The 15827-nt window shown below is 49.8% G+C and overlaps 1 protein-coding gene across 1 annotated transcript in view; it reads left to right on the forward strand.

Annotated features, from left to right (window-relative positions):
• Positions 1 to 15827, forward strand: part of NEXMIF (neurite extension and migration factor) — a 175420-nt gene that overhangs the window by 115780 nt on the left and 43813 nt on the right. The window contains exon 2 of the mRNA XM_058032484.1: positions 832 to 966. The gene's annotated coding sequence lies outside the window, so the exon portion shown is untranslated. The remainder of the gene's footprint in view (positions 1 to 831; positions 967 to 15827) is intronic.

Raw genomic sequence — 15827 nt, forward strand, 5'->3', positions numbered from 1 at the left:
GGATCCCAGCTGCCATGTTTGATGGGCAGTATTTGGGGTACCCCAAGCCTTGAGGAGGCTGCAGGGGAGCAGGGTGTGGGCAGAGGTGTGGGAGTAGATGGCATGGCAGGAATTCAAGCCTGGCACGGTGTCAGAGGCAGCGAGCCCTGCTCGGAGCAGCTGCGTTCCCCGGGACTGCAGGAAGCCAAATGGTTTGTTTGTCTGTTTACATGGGTGTGTGGGGCTGTGTAGGGGAAAACCACTTAGCAGAAATTCTGCTATTAAAGCAGATGGTGGGAGATTAATCTGGTTTTTAGGGGGGTACTTGCTGCTACGATGACCACATTATTAATTCCTTCCCGTGCTAGGAGTCCTTCCATCCTTGCAGGGGATGGGGGATTGTGTTTCCTGAAGCTCTCTCTCAGCTCCTTCCTCCCTTCCTCACAAGCTGATGTGGTATTTTGGGAAGCAGAGGAGCATTTTGTCAGGGTTGTTGTTGCAGTTTCTCTGCCCGTGCTCCCTCCATGCTGTCCTCTGCTCCAGCCCTTTCCCGTGCTCCTGTGGCAGTTCCAGCTGCCTCCTGGCCCTCCTGCAGACCCCTCTGCTGCTGCTCAAATGCTGGTTGTTAGCCTAGATTTCCTTTTTTCCCTTCCATTTTAGAAATTGCTCTTTTTTCCCCCCTGCCGTATCACTGACAGCCGCGTTCTCCTTGACAGTTGTGATATTTGTATGTGTGCATAAAAACAGTAGGAAGCATTTATGTAGGTGTCACTAATTTAATTTAATATAATCTGATCTGGATGTATAGGGGAGGACTGCTCTGTGCTGAAAATGCTTCTCTTTATTTTACAGTCTCCATCGTCATCAAATACAACTCCTGTCATTCTCCTCTTCCATTCACCTACCCAAAGACCAAATCTGGAAATAGTAACCAAAAGAGAAGCCCACGTCACACACAGAGCAGGGAAAGGTTGAAATAATTGAAGGGTAAGTGATTTTTTTTTTCTTTCACTCTTATTCTGTGTGTAAAGCTACAATAGGAAGTGCAAGACTGTGTAAAGAAGCTGTTAGGCACACACACAGCTGCTCTGTGTGCAAAGTGGAAAAAAATGTCTGAAATGCTGCTTTGCTGATCAGAGCAAGGTGAGGGGCAGTTTGGGGTGCTGGTGCTGGTTCTGCTGCTGCCTGGGGGGAGCAGAGGCTCTGCTCAGGCTGGCATGGCTGTGGCTGGCCTGAAGGAGCCCCCAGCCGGGATATCGGAGTCTCCCGCTGCTCGAGAGCTCTTGTGTCATTTCCTTCTCTCTTCCCCACTTCAAGCCCCTCTCAGCTGGGGTGGGGAGCTGTGTGCTCCTGTGGGGCAGGATGTTTTGCCTTGCTGCTGCTCCCTGCAGCCCCTCAGTTCCTGGAGAGCAGGCTGGCGGTGCTTGTGCTGGGATTTTCCAAAGGGAAGCGTGTGGATGGGGGCTGCAGGAGGCACAGACTGGCTGGCAGAGCCAGGAGGCCTCTCCTGGAAATGTTTGCCTCCAGGCTTTTCCTTTTGCTGCGAGGGTGGGGATGAGATAGGAGGAGATAGAAAATCAGCTTTGGTGCAATCCAGAACCCTGGCTGAAGCATTAGTGAGCTCGTTTTCCCACCCCATTCCCAGCTCTGTGCTTGCATATATTGGATTTCCACACATGTTCTCATGTAGATGGACAAGATCCACCTTCACTTACATTTGAGAACTTCTCTTTAAACATCTGGGTTTTCTGGTTTATTGCTGCTCTAAGTTTTGTTGGTTTTATTTTATTTTTTTTTTACCCCTGCAATGTTTGTTCATGCAAAATTCATATCTGGGAAGGGCATCTTAAATCCCTGCTTCTGAGTCAAAAAGGGAAAGCATGGAAGTGAAAAGAGAGATTGTATCGTTTAAGAAATATGATTCATGAATTAATCCTCGTCTGCTCCACCATCTGTGGCGTGTGTTTCAACACAGAAATCCTGGGTTGTATCTCTTTAAAAAGCTTTCTTCTTGCTGATTGCCTGAGTTTGCTGCAGCTCTGATGGGGAATTTGCTTCTTTTTGGGGAGAGAGAGTGGTGGGATTTACTCACAGCCTGGGTGGGTGCCCCCACCTGTGTCCAGGCTGGAGGTCAGCTGGACCTGCCAGAGCTCTGGTTTGGGAGGTGCCAGCTCTCTGTGGAATGCCATGAGCCTGGTGTGCAGGCAAAGCTCGTGCATGGCTATTTTTGCTGAGGAATTGTGGCTGGATCTCTGGAACAAGAGAGATGGGCAGCGATGGCAGGAGGTGCAGGAACCCGTTAAAATCCTTCTGAAAACAAGTGTCTCTTTCTGAAATGGACTGGAGCTGCAGAAAATGAAGCACTGAGGTGGTGAGGTGCTTCCCATCCTCTGTTCTTGGTGATGTTTTTGTGATTTCTTTGTAGATAAAGAGAGAGGGGAGGTTTCTCATTTTAGTTCCCAAAAAAAGCTGCCCTGCTTTTTGCTTCCATGAGAAATGGGGGATGAGGGACACTGGGAGTTTTGGGGGTGACCTTTCTCTGATTTGACTCTGAATTGTTTCCCAGATTTTTGCAGGGAACAACTTTCCTTTTTACACATATTCCTCAGGTTCCTCTTCCTGAAGCAGGTCAGACCCAGGATGGCTGAGCCCTTTTCATCCTTCCTGGGCAGAGTCCCTGAGCAGGATCATTTCAATCCTGCATCCACCGTCAGGGCCTTTCCTGGATTGCTCCTTTTCCTGGCTGTGGGATTTGCCCCATCCCTTTTCTCTCATGTACAGATAAAAGCTGCAGTGTTTTTCCCTGCTGTTCTGGAGGGGGATCTGAGCTGCTGGAGGTGATGGATGTTGGGTGGCCTCAGCCCTTGGTTTGGTGATGCTCCCACATGGCCACAGCCCCTCCTGTGCCACTGGTGTGAGCACAGCCCTGCTGGTGCTGGTGGATGGAGGTGATGCAGAGCTGAGTCCCTCAGTGAAATACTGGGGGTTTATTGCCTTCCATCCATCCTGTTTTCACGCCTCTCTGCCTCCCTGACTCACTGCCATCCTTGCCTTGCAGTTCCTGTTTGCTCTGGGAACTCCCACTGGACAAGGCTGGAGCAAAGCCCTGATGCTTCCCACTGCCTTGGGAGCTTCTTTTCTCTTTCCTAAAGCCAGGAAGGGAAAGGAAAATGCCTTTTTTCAGGAGCAGCAATAAAGTGTTAAAAGGAAGGAGGGTGTGGGGGACGCTCTGTCCATGTGCTGAGCCCATCAAGGCTCTTCCATGGTCCCTAAAAAATGTTTTCCCATTCCCTCCATTATCACCAATCCCTTCCTGCCCACTCACCAGGGCACCCTTGGATGTGCAGGTGCTTGGTGACACAAAAAGTCAACTACACAAGCACCCAGAATCCCAACACTATCACAAATAGCTGTGTCTGGGGAAAAGGGTGTCAGCAGTGCTTCAGCAAATGTTCAACCCAGACTGGAATTAGGAATTAGGCTGAAATACAGGGGCTGAAGGGCTGGGGCTGGGCCAGGGCAGGGTTAGGTTGGAGATCAGGGAAAGGTTCTGCCCCCAGAGGGTGCTGGCACTGCCCAGGCTCCCCAGGGAATGGTGCCAAGGTTGCCAGAGCTGCAGGAGGGTTGGGATAGCACTGCAAGGAACAGGATGGGATTGTGTCCTTGCAGGACTTGGATTCAATGATCTTGTTAGTCCCTTCCAGCCCAGGATCTCCCATGTTTCTATGGCACACCTCTGCATGGAAAATGCTGCTGTAAACACAGGCCAGATGGGTTCCTGGCCCTGTCCATCTCACCCACACAGACACACACAAAATTCACAGATTTTGCCAGTAACTTGCTCATTCCTTGTGTGCCTTTACAGTATTTCACCATTTTGTGTATTTCTTAATTGGCTCAATCATTTTTATTTGGTGAGAGTTTCTCAGCTTGTTTCTAAGTTTGTTTCTAAGCTTCTTTACCTGCCCCATGCTAGTCTGGAAGCAGAGATGGTTTCCTGGGGGCTCTCGTGCAAACCTCAGGTGTGTGCTGGTCCCTCCTGTGCCAGCTGATGCTGGTAATCACTTTTCCAAAGTCTCCATAAAATAAGGGTTATGGGCTTTGTGCCTGGAGAATATCCTGTGTTTACCAGTGTTGGCATTTTTGGAACACTTTGAGCTCCCCACAGAAGCTTTGCTGCTAAGAAAAACCCCACCAAACCAAGAAGTAAAACAAATTCTATCAGAAATGGGAAACAGAAGCAGTGCAGGCAGATTCCATTAGCCACAGGTTTTACTTTTTGTTTTAAGCTTTTATTAAAACCAGCAGCTTTTATTTAAAGTTTTTAAAAGAATAAAAGTATTTATGCTCACCTTTATTTTCACCTCAGTGTGGGGCTGTAAATGAGGGGTCTGGTGGATCCCCCCAGCTTCTCTGATCACAGAGTGTCCCCTGGCAGGGTGACAGTGCTGGTGGCAGAGGACATGTGACTTTCCTCCAAGGTTTCTTGTGGCCAAAGAAAGGAGGAGCATTGATTCCCCATCAATTCTTTAGGACCCCAGTGAAACAGCTGCTTGTTTCTCCTAAACAATTCTGCCAAGACGGAAATTGGCTGCTGCCTGCACGGACTTTCTGGATGGGGAAAATGAAGCAGTAATAGCTGGAAAAATAATATGGGCTATGAGATAATAGATGCCTGAGGGATAAAATTAAGCAGTATTTTACAACGAAGGAAGAGGGTTTGGCAATAAATAGTTTGCCTTTGACTTCCTTTTGTTTGCCAAAGGACTGATGTTTGGAAGAGGTTGTCCTGGGCTCTGTTTTCCAAGCAGATGTAGGAAAATAGTGAAGGTATGGAGGATTTTCAGTCCCTCCCAGGAGGCTGGTGCCAGGCTGGGGTGCAGCTCACCCTGCCAGCACTGCCTGTGTGGTGGCTGTGACAGGGGTGTGACACTGGAGCTGCTGTGGGGAATCCCCATCCTTGCAAGATCTACCAAACAAAATGGGAGCAGGATTGGGTTTAAACGCCATGGGGAGCCCAGAAAGCCCAGGGAGGGGTGGTGGCATGTTCAGCACCTCAGCAGGATCCCAGTGGAGGTGATTCCCACTCTCCCTGGGCGCTGTGCTGTGCCGAGCACCCTTCCCAGCAATGCCCTGACACTGGGGTTTGGGTTTATTCTGCCATCTCTCCATGATGTGCTTTTCTGTCGCAGCTCCATCAGCTCCTGGCTGAGGAGCTCATTTGGAAATGCTCTTTTCTCCATTTCAGGGGTTTCCTCAGGGTACCACTGTGCCCAGGGAATGTGCCAAGGTGGCCTGGGACAATGCCATTGTTGCCTCCTGGTGCCATTGGGAACATCCTGGGGACATTTTGGGTTTTCCCTGCTCCAGGGGCACCATCCAGGGGTTTGTTCCTCCTCCCTTTGCATGAAATGAGAGCACAGTCCAAACAGAGCTGCAACCCCCAATCCCACCTGCCCAGGGATGGATTCAGGTGCAGCAGGTCTGGGATACGAGGTCTTTAGCCCAGCCCAGCTGCTGAGAGCTTCTGATTTCACAGCTCTCAGGGAAAGCCTCCCTGCCAGTGGGGGGATTTCCTCAGAGTGGATGGGTGTCAGGAGAGCTCAGAGTCCTGGCTGTGCCCAGGAGCTGAGGGGCACTTGGGAATGCTCAGCACCCCTGCAAACGAGGCCAGACTCTCTCGTGCATCCAGAATGGAGTCATTAAGTCTCTGTGCATTGAGGCTCTGGTTTTATTCATGGAGTGTAATGTGATTCATTTGCCCTTTTGCTCTCGTGTTGAGAAGGCCATCATCTCGTATGCATCGCTGGCTGCAGGCACATCTCTGTTCAGTTATTATTTTTAGGGTTTTTGGCTGGGAGGGAACAGATATTTTCATCATGTGCAGAGTGGCTGCAGAGCTGAGTGGCCACAGATCTGCTCTCCCAGCCCTGGTGGGGAGCATTTAACTGAGCTCAGCTCTGCTTCTCCAAAGCTCCTGCTGAGGATCCTTCCTCCTGCCCCAGCCCCTGGTGCCAGGGCAGCATCCTTGGGTGTCCTGGTCACACCCTGTCCCCACCAGCTCCTTCCAGAGAGAGGTTAAGCGTTTACTGGGTTGTTTACTGGGTTAAGCTTTTTACTGGGTTGTTTACTGGGTTGCTTTTACTGGTTTAAACTGTTTACTGGGGAACCCAAACCTCAGAATTATGGATGTGGCACAGGATCCTGTGGTAGGTAGATGTAGGATGGGACCTTGCTCTGCCTGATGAACAGGTTAAAAATGGGTGAAGGACACTGTGGGTGCTCACTGCTGCAGGTGTCTTAGTGCAGCCAGAGAGGGAAATTATTCCTGCTTGGGATTAAAAGAAGAAAGACACCAAGCAGGGCTAGAGCAAAGGATATAAAAGGATGGACAAAATGCAATTTTTTTAAATGTTAGCATGGGAAGCATTAATTAAGCCACTAATTCCTAAGGAATATTAATGAGTAAATCAGTTGGAGTCACTGCCTCTCATAGTGGGACAGGCCCAGAGCGTTTCAACTCTGCGTGTTGGATCTGCACCTGCAGAACAAGTCAGAAATTCCCTCCCAGCCCTGCCTGCGGTGGCCAGTCCTCTTTAATCACAGAGCCCTGAACTCTGTCCTGCTGGCACATTCCAAGTGGTCACTCTGCATGGCCCAGTGACCATCTCCAAGTCCTCAGGTGACCCTCAGGGTTTCTGATGCTGCAGGGTCACAGCACGTGTGACAATCAGTGAGATTTTGGAAGCAAAGGGCGGTAGGAGGGGAGTTAACCCCGTGTGTTTTATTTCTTTTTTACCTTGTCCTCTTCTTCTTTGTTTTTTTATCTCCCCCCATACACTTCAGAGCCCAAATCCATGCTGGGAAGGACCCACACAAAGCAACATCTGAGGCACAGACGAGGGGCAAGGCGTGAGCGTAGTGCTTAAATTGATGATTTTCTTACACTTTGTCGATGGGGAGGCATAAAAGAGGGTCAGGTGTGCATAAAGATAAGGGGATAGCATTTTCAGAAGAGCCAGGAGCAGTTTGGGAAGGGGAGGTTTTTAGCCTCCAACGATTTGGGAAGACAAAAGAGGTGGAAGCAGGGAGGCAACAACGCCGACCTTCTCCGCTCTTTGTTTGCAAGAAATGCACAAATCGCTGCTGATATTGCTGAGTGCTTTCCTGCTGCTCTGTGGCTTGATTCAGAGCTGCAGCCCTTCCAAGCTTGGTTCCTGACTTCCAAAAACAAACCCCCAAAAAACCAGAAACCCAAAGAAAACAACCAAACAAATCCTGTCTGATGGAATCGTAATCGTTCCCTCCATGGTGCCCGCTGGGAGGACCAGGACACCAACACCCTCACCTTGCATCAAGCTTAGATCCTGGCTGGATTTGGTACAGATTAATGCATTTTGGAGAGTTCTAGAAAGGTCAGAAACAGAGAAGAAGCTCTAATAGCAGTGCAGCAACCAGCTGGCTGCATTGGGTTTCATTTCAGCGCCACAGTAACACCAGGAGCCCTGGTGTCAATACTGTGCCCACTGCATGCCAGGGCCCCCCTCCTTTTGTCAGGAGACAAGCCCATAGGAAGGTATTTTCTTGCTGAAGAATTTCTCTGAGGCAGTAATGGGCTTTTTGGAGGGTTTGGTGCTCGTACCCAGAGATGTAAGGTGGGTGATTTACAAGGCACTGTGCAAATGCCAAATTGTTAGGCAGAACTGCTGCTGATTTAGAAGGCAGTTAAAGCTCTGAATGTGCCAAGTGCCAGTAGAGTGTTTCTACAGATGGAATAACTGGAAATATTGGAGAGATTCCAAAGGTTTAATCAAATTCAACCAGGTTTTTTCCCCCTTTTTCTTTTTCTTTTTTTTTTTTTTTTTTTTTTTAACTGCAGAATTCTCTGAGGAATGCGGGTTGCAATAGTAGATTATTCCACTGCCTTTAGTACCGTGGGGGAGATTTTTTACAGATGAATATAAAGCAAACACACAAGACTTTGAAGCAAACACATCAGTGAGTCTATAAACGAGGGCTGGAGCAGCAATGCCCTGAAATGCTGGACCAGAGCAGGGAACATCTCAGATTTCCTGGCAGGAGCTTTCTTGGAAGCAGAATGATGGGTTTGCAGTCCCTCAGCACAAAGGGAAGTGGCAGCCACAGTGTCCCTGGTCCAGTTCTGCTGGAGCCAGGCAGGTTTTGGTGGCATTCTGGGCATCCTCTCCGTGCTCACAGTGCAGTGCTGGGACATGCATATGTTTCTGCACAGATGCCCACCTTCCTCTAGTCTTGTTGACAGCCTTTCCAAGGCTTCTTATTTAGCCAGACCATATGTGCTTGGGCATGGAGATAGTGGGATGTGGAAAGAGCAGCACATTATCCTTGGGCTGCAAACACCATCAGGAGCAGTTCCCAGCAAACTCTGCTGGTGCAGAGATCCAGAGCTGCTGATCCTGCATTGCAGGGCACACAGAGCCATCAGGGGCAATTCCTCCCCTCATTTGTCAAAACCAAGGTCCAGAAAGCCATTTCCCTTTGTTCCAGCCCCAAACCAGCTCTCACTGTCCACTCCTTGAATATTCCTGCACAGCATGGATGGAGATGATGGGGGAGAGGGGAAATGGTGTCTCCAGGTGAAGCTTGGCTGCTGAGGACCAAGCTGGGGAAGGGGTTGGAGATTTTTCCATGTGTTTTCCCTTGTTGGTACAGAAAATGAGGAGCCCATCCCATTTCTGGCAGCAGGGTTTTGGTTTGGGGTGAGGTGGCTGTGAGGAGTGGCTGTCCCAGGAGCAATGCTGGCACAGCAATGGAACTTCTGCTGGGTGGGGGCTTTTTTCAGCAGAATTTTGGGGTTTTGCAGACAGCCTGATTGCATCCATTAACTGTCATTTATTTATTCTTGTAAGTGGAGAAGTTTCCTGCTTTTCCTGGAGTGTTTGGTATTGATCCTCCCTGGAGTTGGGGACTGTCCCTTGGAGGCACTGCCATACCCCGTGTGGCTCTGTGTTTCCCATGGAATAAATGGCTCCAAAGCCATTAGCCTCAGTGCCACAGTCTGCTGCTCCTGCTTTCCTGCCCCTACCTCCAGCCTGCCATTGATCCAGCCTGCTCCCTGTTTGCTGCAGCCTGGGCTGCCTCTGCTGCTGCTGCGCACAAATTGCCTCAAAATTGAATTGGTTAAAACCATTTCATAAACATCCCCTCCCCTTCCTGATCCTGGCCCCTGTGCCAGCCAGAGCTGGAGCTTTCACGTGATTTTACCTGGCCAAAGGGTGGGGCAAGATTCCTGAATTTATGGGTGTGTTTGTGTAGGGTTTTTTTAAAAATCAGTGTAAAAATTCAGTCTGGTGTGGTTCTAGGAATCAGGTCCCTGAGGAAGCTGTTGTCTGTCTATGGATCTGTGTCCTCAGTGGTGTGTCCTGCTCAAAGGATGTCCTGGTGTGCCTCAGCTCCTCTTGGCTTTGCAGGGATTGGGATTCTCTCATGCCATGTGCCACCAGCCCCTCTGAGATGAGAGCTCTGCCCTGTTCTGCCATGCTGGGCAGTGCTGTGGCAGCTTTGAGGCACCAGGATCATTATTTTCCTGCTGATCTGGCCAGAGGCAGTGGGGAGATGTGGAATTGTGATATTTTGGAGTTGCTTAACTGCTGTAACACCCCAGGGTACAGCAGGTCCACAGCAGGATAGTGACAATGCCCAGGATTTTGGAGCACATCCCTCCAAAGCACTGGGGGCTGCAGGGAGGAGGTGAGGCCCTGCTCATCTCCCTGGAGCTGAGGAGATGTGCTCTACACCACTGAGGTGTAGATGCTGGAGCTGAGGAGATGTGGTCACCACTGAGGTGTAGGTGCTGGAGCTGAGATGTGCTCACCACTGAGGTGTAGGTGCTGGAGCTGAGGAGATGTGCTCTACATCACTGAGGTGTAGATGCTGGGGCTGAGGAGATGTGCTCTACACCACTGAGGTGTAGGTGCTGGAGCTGAGGAGATGTGCTCTACACCACTGAGGTGTAGATGCTGGAGCTGAGGAGATGTGCTCTACACCACTGAGGTGTAGGTGCTGGAGCTGAGGAGATGTGCTCTACACCACTGAGGTGTAGGTGCTGGAGCTGAGGAGATGGGCTCACCACTGAGGTGTAGATGCTGGAGCTGAGGAGATGTGCTCTACACCACTGAGGTGCAGATGCTGGGGCTGAGATGTGCTCACCACTGAGGTGTAGATGCTAGAGCTGAGGAGATGGGCTCACCACTGAGGTGTAGGTGCTGGGGCTGAGGAGATGGGCTCACCACTGAGGTGTAGATGCTGGAGCTGAGGAGATGTGGTCACTCACCACTGAGGTGTAGGTGCTGGAGCTGAGGAGATGGGCTCACCATTGAGGTGTAGATGCTGGAGCTGAGGAGATGTGCTCTACATCACTGAGGTGTAGATGCTGGGGCTGAGGAGATGGGCTCACCACTGAGGTGTAGGTGCTGGAGCTGAGGAGATGTGGTCACTCACCACTGAGGTGTAGATGCTGGAGCTGAGGAGATGGGCTCACCACTGAGGTGTAGGTGCTGGAGCTGAGGAGATGTGCTCACCATTGAGGTGTAGGTGCTGGAGCTGAGGAGATGTGCTCTGCACCACTGAGGTGTAGATGCTGGAGCTGAGGAGATGGGCTCACCACTGAGGTGTAGATGGCTCTGCCTGGGCTACAGGAGCACTCTGAGCCAGTGACACAGGAATTCTGTGTCAGACACATCCAGCAGCTGTGCTGATGTTAAAAAGCTTTTGTAAGGGCTGTGGAAAGAAGGCTTGGAAATAAGAAATGGCTTTAAGTGTCACCCCAAAAGGGTGTGTTTGTACTAAAGGTGGCACAGTGCTCCCAGCTGCTGGAGGTGTTCCATTGTCCCTCATTCAGCCCCTTCCCTCCAAACTCCTCCTGACACCAGACACTCCCACAAGAGCCCTTTGCAGCAGTGTTTGTCTCAAGTGCTGCTATATCAGGATCCATCGATCTTGTCACAAGATCATCTGCACCCAGTGGGAGCTCTGAGGGTGGAAAAGGGACAGAGCTCTCTGCTGCCCTGGGGCTGCTCCTGGTGCTGCTGGGATCAGGGTGGCACTGCCTGGATCTCCCTTGTGGGCTGTGACCCATCCCAGAGTGTCCCCAGCGTGCAGGGCCCAGCCCGAGGTATAGATATATATACATATGTATATATATAAACATATATATAGATATATATACAGATATATATATATCTGATATATGGTCTCCTCCAGCCAGGTCTCATGAGCTCTTGGAGGTCTATATCACACCTGAGATAGCTCAGCTACCTTAGAAGCATAAAATCAGCAGGATGGCTTCTGTGATAGTGTTAGAAACACTAGCTTAGAAAGGTTTTAGTAAAAGGCAAAATAACAAAACTCTTTACAGAGAAAAACTGAGCCAGGCACAAGAAGTTCTTGCTCCTGGTAAAACACCTCATGAAAGTGATTATTTCCTTTGTTCTCTTCTTTTTCTAGTGAATTTGCTTAGGTGGGACTTTTTGGCTTCTGTCCAACTGGCCATCCTTAAGTTTGAGGTGAAGTCCCCCAGGTCCTATGAGGTGTCTTTTTACCTAATTGAGGAGGGAAACTTCTGAGCTTTTTCCTTTTTAAAGAGACAAAGGATAGTTTGGCCACTCTATCAACAAGGGGCACATCCCTACAATCATCTGTCTCCAGGAGGTGACAGCACCCAGCTGAGTCTCAGTCCTCTGGCACCCTCTTAGCCAGTTTGCAGATCCTTGTGGAAACCTGCCTGAATTCAGCTTTCTCCTGGGGTTCCTGCCCTTGTCCAGGGCTCCTGGTCCTGCAGTCTGGAACACCCTTGCACATCCTGCAGAAAATCCTGCCTGGGCCTTCCCAACACTTGGAAGTTTCCTTTTGTGTAACACTGAAAGCTGTCTGAGCAAGCTCCTGCAGGGATATTTCCCTACAGATCTCCCTAAACTCTCCTGTGACGCTGTCTGTGAGGTGATGGTGATGGTGTGTGAGGGCAGCAGACATGCCTGGCACTGTGAGGCCTCCTTGTGCCCTCACCCTGTGGCCTCTCTGCCTCTTGTGGCTCCTCCACCCTTATCTCTTGATGGCAAGCGTGCTGCTGCTGCACCCAGTCAAATTTTCTGTGGCATGGCATCTGTACAGGCTTCGTCTTTGGGGATTTCACATATAATAATGATTATTAGAAATCAGTGTGGTTAATGGTGGTGAGGCCTTGGCCAGAGCAGCTGTAGCTGCCCCTGGATCCCTGAAGTGTCCAGGGCCAGCTTGGACATGGCTTGGAGCAGCCTGGGATGGTGAAATGTGTCCCTGCCCATGGCAGGAGGATGGAATAAAATGTTCCTTAAGGTTCCTGCCAACCCAGGCAATTCTCTAAGTCTTACTGACAGCCCTGAAGCTCACCCAGAGAACCCAACACTGGTGGTGCAAATTTATTTGCACATTTTAGTTCAGACGGGGCCACCTTCAAGTGCAGACAGCAATTTCAGTTTCTGTAGGTGTTGTCACTCCTGGTGTCCTGTCAGGCAGGAGGTGGCTGTGCTGTCAGGCTCCAAGCAGGCTCAGCAATAAACCTTGTCAGGAAATCCTTGGTTTACTCCTGCTCTGGGGCCAGACTGGAGCTGGAGGTGAGGTGCTGCTGCCAAGTTGTGGTCCCAGCCCCTCCTCTCATCCTCAAACTCCTCCTTTACATCTGTTTTGAAATGTTATTACCCCTGGAGCCTGATTCTTCACCCAAGAAAAAGAGCAGGAAATTTGCCTGAACAGTGCTGTGTGTCCGTGTTTTACAGCACTGACCTCATGTGGCACAGCCAAGTGCCACCCCAGACCTGCTGAGGTTGGCTTGGCTGTGCCATCCTGCCCATGTTGGACAGGACAGGACAGGACAGGACAGGACAGGACAGGACAGGGGGTGACACAAGATTCAGCCTGAAGCCTGAGGGGCCTCTGAACTCAGGCAAACTGAGTGCTTCCCTGTGAGGTTTTCAAAGGAGAGAGGTGGAATCCCACCCCAAAATGAGATTATAAACCAGAGTCTCCTCTTCTGGGACAAGTGCCCCAAAGAACAGTGTTTGGAGGCTCTCCCTCAGGTTTTCCTCTTGTTTTCAGATGGAACAGAACATTTATTTCCAAGGAAGTAGTGAAAACATGAACTGTCTCTTCCACTCAGTGGGGATTTTTTTGCCGGCTCCTGGTGGTTGTCCCCTGCCTTGGAGCTGACAGGAGGCACTGGGATGTCCCTGGAGCCATCACCCACTTGGGACCTGCTCCTGCTCTTCCCTCCTTCCCTTCCCACAGCACCCAGGGCTCATCCTGTGGCTCCTGGCCAGACAAGGAGTTTAGTATTCAGGGAGCTGGGAAGTTTGACTGTCCTTGGTCTAATGAGTTCCTTAAGCACGGGGGAGCTCAGATCAAGTTCAAATGGCTGTAATTTGAGTGAGCTTGAGACAATAGGAGAGGATTAAGTAGCAAAATTGTGTCTATTACTTTGGCCAAAAAAAAAGTAAAAACTATTCAATTTGAGTAGAATATATAATTTTCTGAGCATGAGGGTTAGGTATTAATGTGGGCCTGGCAGAGTTCATCATTTGTAAGGCTGCACTGAGAGTTCTTCACGTGCTGAGATCTGAGATCAAGGCTGGAAGTCAAGCACAACTTTCTGCAAATTCTCCTCCGAACAAATAATTGGCCTCAACAAAGAGGTGTCTGGGGAAGATTTAATTGCTTATTTTTCTAGGAGGTCCTCCTAAATGGTCTTCTGGTCTTAAACCCTGTGGATATCTATAAAATTTTGGAGGTGGCTTTTCTCAGAGAGGAGCCCTGCAAGCCTCAGCCTCCCTTTTCCAGGCTAAGAGCTCCCCTGAAGGGGATCCATCTCCAGGGGTCTCTCCACTCAAAAGGGTGTGGTAGAAACACAAAAGCTGAAAAACACACTGGGGATTCAAAATAATGCAACCTGGAGTGAAAGCCTAGCATTTCCCCCTGTGTCTGTTGGCAGCAGATGTTGGATCCAGGTGTTCTGCATCCCTGGGAGTCCTGAGTGGTGTTTTCACGCTTTTAGTGCCATTGTGCAAGGCATGGCTGAGGGACAAAATCATTCTTTGTCCATCTAGAATGGGTAAATGGTGTATTTTATTTTTTTTTTATTTTTCTTTTTTAGTACTGTGTGCCTGCATCTGTTCCGATAGGGGAAAAACAATGCTAATTGGAACATTGGAAGGGGTTTGGAATGAATGAGAACAAACATTACCAGGCTGAGAAATTTAAAGGGAATTTAGTCAAAATATCTGAGTTTAAGGACTTCCAGGAGTGGTTTTGGTTGGCTTAAACTCGAGCATGGTGAGAATAAAAGGCCTTTGATGGCTGATTTCTGCATTAGCTGAACTCGCAGGGCAGTGTGGGAGCATGGGTTGGGTCGTGGAATTATTTTGGCTGGAAAAGCCCTTTAAGATCTTTGAGTCCAACCATTCGTCCAAGGCCACCTCTGACCCCTGTCCCTAAGTGCCACATCCATATGGCTGTAAATCCCTCCAGGGATGGGCACTGCACCACTGCCCTGGGCAGCTGTGCCAGGGCTGGGCAGCCCTTTGGGGGAAGAAATTTTCCTTATTATCCAACCTAAACCTCCTCTGGCACACCTTGAGGGCAGGGATGTCCTGCTACTGCTTTTATTTTGCTGTAAAAAATCAGGTTTAGCATTGCACATATAATGCAGGAAAGCCACCCAGTTTAGTCCTTTCTTGCTGTCCCACTGATGTCTGTGACCTGTGAGGGTTCAGAAGGTGTTGGATCAGCAGATCCCTGCTGGAACCAGGTCCTTCCCAAGCCAGCCAGGGTTCCAGGGAGCATTAAATAGGGCTCTTTGTGCTGCAGGTACTCCTGCTGCACTGGGGATGTGCTGAGGTACCAGGCAGCTGTGGATGTATTTTCTGTATGGATAAAGAGGTTCCTGCACAGGCATTCTTAGGATTTATAAAGCTTTTGGCTGAGAATTTGCTGTGCAGGGCAGAGGGACTCAGAAGCACCCTTATGGTGCCTCCAGTCTCCTTTGAAGCCTGGGCAGAGGTCATGTTTACTGGTGGTTTTTTAATTTTGGCTTATTTCTTCAGGTCTGCCCTTTTTTCTCCTTTAACCTGAAGGCTTGTGCTTGCTTGGTTCTCCTGCTGGCCACCTTTAAATCAACCAGAGAACAATGCACTGGCTTCACCAGCATTTCATTTATTCCTCCTGTGGTGGCTTCTTTGCTTGAAGCCTCTCAGTAGGCAAGGGGTTAAACAGCATCCTTATGGTTCTTCCAGTTACCCCATCAGGACTGTTTAAAAATTAGCTTCTCCCCACTTACTGCACTATAATTAGGATCCAGGAGTTGTGGGGAATGATTTCACAAAGTGACTTGGTGTACTCGCCCGTGCACCCCAGGGAGCCAGGCAATTATGCATACATAATTCCACTCTTTGAATATTTTCTCTTTCTCTGCATAATTTCTCTCTATTCATCTTTCCAGTGTCCTTCTGAGATAAACTTAGAAGTCTCAGCTTTCAGAATTTAAAAAAAGCTCCTGTGCCTGCATGTGCACTATTTGCATTTGAGCCAGCAGCCGTTCTGGGGGCTGGGGCAGAGGGGAGAGGAGGGCAAGGGCCTGGGCAAGGAGGCAGGAAAATCCCTCCAGAGCTGCTGGGCAAGGCTGGGAGTCACAGAATAGAATCACAGAATTGTTCAGGGTGGAAAAGCCCTCTCAGATCCAGTCCAGCCACTCCCTCAGCACTGCCAAGGCCACCACTGACCCCAGGTGTCCCCAAGTGCCACATCCACATTAAATCCCTCCAGAGATGGGGATTCCTCTGCTG

This window comes from Melospiza georgiana, chromosome 12, assembly GCF_028018845.1.
Source record: "Melospiza georgiana isolate bMelGeo1 chromosome 12, bMelGeo1.pri, whole genome shotgun sequence".
In the NCBI taxonomy this organism is placed as follows: Eukaryota; Metazoa; Chordata; class Aves; order Passeriformes; family Passerellidae; genus Melospiza; species Melospiza georgiana.